Genomic DNA, 2,938 nt, shown 5'->3' on the forward strand with positions numbered 1-2,938 from the left:
TAGGTCGATTTTAGAGAAATACGTTGCACCTTGAAGTTGGTCAAACAAATCGTCAATCCTAGGAAAAGGATAACGATTCTTGATCGTCACTTTATTCAACTCCCGGTAATCGATGCACATCCGCATACTACCATCCTTCTTTTTCACGAATAAAACCGGAGCGCCCCATGGCGAAGAACTCAGTCGAATAAAATCCTTCTCAAGTAACTCTTGGGTTTGATTTAACAACTCTTGCATTTCCGTCGGTGCTAAACGATAAGGAGCTTTAGCAATGGGGGTAGCCCCCGGAACCAACTCAATGCGAAATTCAACTTGCCTTTCCGCCAGAACACCCGGTAACTCGTCCGGAAAAACGTCTTCGAATTCACTAACCACCGGAATTTCACGAATGGGTGGTGGCTCATCACGAGTATCAACAACATGGGCAAGATAAGCCATGCCACCACTAACAAGAAAACGACGTGCCCATGCAAAAGAACATATCGGTACAAGTCTTCTTCGTTTATCGCCGTGAATAATTAACTCTCCCCCACTTGGGGCCTTTACACGAATAAATTTTTCATGGCATGCAATATCGGCTCTATTATGATCGAGCCAATCCATACCAACAATGATATCGAAATCACCCAAGGTCATCGGGATGAGATCAATTTCAAAACTTTCGGCACCAAACACAACATTACAATTTCTACACACATCAACCACTAGCTGTAGTGACCCGAACTTTTCCATGTTTATATATATTAATTGAGATTGATATTTACATGATTAAATGTTTCCAACATGTTAAGCAATCAAACTTGTTAAGACTTGATTAATTGAAATATGTTTCATATAGACAATTGACCACCCAAGTTGACCGGTGATTCACGAACGTTAAAACTTGTAAAAACTATATGATGACATATGTATGGATATATATATATAGTTAACATGATACTATGATAAGTAAACATATCATTAAGTATATTAACAATGAACTACATATGTAAAAACAAGACTACTAACTTAATGATTTTTAAACGAGACATATATGTAACGATTATCGTTGTAAAGACATTTAATGTATATATATCATATTAAGAGATATTCATACATGATAATATCATGATAATATAATAATTTAAAATCTCATGTCATATTATAAACATTGGGTTAACAACATTTAACAAGATCGTTAACCTAAAGGTTTCAAAACAACACTTACATGTAACGACTAACGATGACTTAACGACTCAGTTAAAATGTATATACATGTATGTGACGATCGGTCCAAATCCATATGGACGAACACGTCATTCATTGATTTCATTGCGAGGTATTTGACCTCTATGATACGTTTTGTAAACATTGCATTCTTTTGAAAAGGCACACCATAAATGAATATTTAAATCAAAGGTTTTCGACATCTAATGATTTCTACATATAGACAATCACCATAAATAATAGTTTACAACAGTACTTCCATTGACCATGCAGTCAAAATAAGATACATGGTGATGATTTGGTGAATGCAACGTTTCCTTGAAAAATATGTCATGCAAGACTCCATGCACATAGCTTGTCTAACATCTAAGCAAACAGCGGAAGACTTCTAGGAAACCTGAGAATAAACATGCTAACAAGTGTCAACACAAAGGTTGGTGAGTTCATAGTTTTAGTGTTTCGTATAATCTGTATATAAAAGTGGATCACAAGATTTTAGTTGTTTCATCCAGAAATGTTTATCAATAGATTATATAAAAGTGGATCACAAGATTTCAGTTGTTTCATCCAGAAATGTTTATCAATAGATTATATAAAAGTGGATCACAAGATTTCAGTTGTTTCATCCAGAAACGTTTATCAAAATATTCTACGAAATTGAGCACCCTGGTAACTAAACTTTAACGTATATATAATTTGTACCCTTTGTATAATCATCTTAATAATACACGCAAACCAACGTGTACGCTTCTCAAATAGCATACGTCCGTTAAAAGGCTAGTGCTCTAGCTCGGACGGGGATATCAAGCCCTATGGATCCATATACTACTACTCGCGCCCACCAGTTCTTATAACTAGCAGTTAACAGTTACCAAAGCTAAGGGATTTTCGGTTCAAACTCAGTGTAGAATTTAGTATGTACTTGTATCCATTGCGTTTAAAATAAAGTGCATGTATTCTCAGCCCAAAAATATAGATTGCAAAAGCAATTAAAAAGGGAGCAAATGAAACTCACGCATATAAATATTGTAAATCAGTTTATAAAGCATTTGCATGTGTTCTCAGCCCAAAAATGTAGAGAGTAAAAGGGATCTTATGAAACTCACAGTTTAATATTGATATACAATATTGCAGGAAAGCACGTAGATGCATCGGAGATGATAAACACGAGGTTTGATTCACAAAAATACCCCCGAACATTACCCATAATTTCCTTGGCAATAACTCATATTTTCCTTAGCTCTAGCTCGCTCGGAAACTCGTTTAAATTAATTAATTATATATTATATTAAATTCACGTGCATAGTTGACTTGTAATTTTTGTTCCGATAAGTCATACGTTGTCACTCGACTTATGTCCCGGTTCCGGTTTTTCGAACGCCCTTTCGTACGCTGAGAAAACTTGTACTTTACGTTTCGTGAATCGTACCTTTGTCAAAATATAGTCTTAAATCATCCATAAAATATACCACTGTAGCAAAGTTACTGTAGCAAAGTCAGTTTTTACTGTAGCAAGTCACTGTAGCAAAGTCAATTTCACTGTAGCAAATAGTGATTTTCAAAAACACTGTAGCATTTTGGGTACTGTAGCAATTTGAAAATGTTACTATCGTTTACTAAATAACTTGAAATTATATATATGTATATATCTTTTTAATATATATAAATCAGTTTTTAAATACACATTGGAAGTTATTTATAAATAAATTTTAATAATAAATATTTCAACTTA

Source organism: Rutidosis leptorrhynchoides, chromosome 6, assembly GCF_046630445.1.
Source record: "Rutidosis leptorrhynchoides isolate AG116_Rl617_1_P2 chromosome 6, CSIRO_AGI_Rlap_v1, whole genome shotgun sequence".
NCBI classification, from domain to species: Eukaryota; Viridiplantae; Streptophyta; class Magnoliopsida; order Asterales; family Asteraceae; genus Rutidosis; species Rutidosis leptorrhynchoides.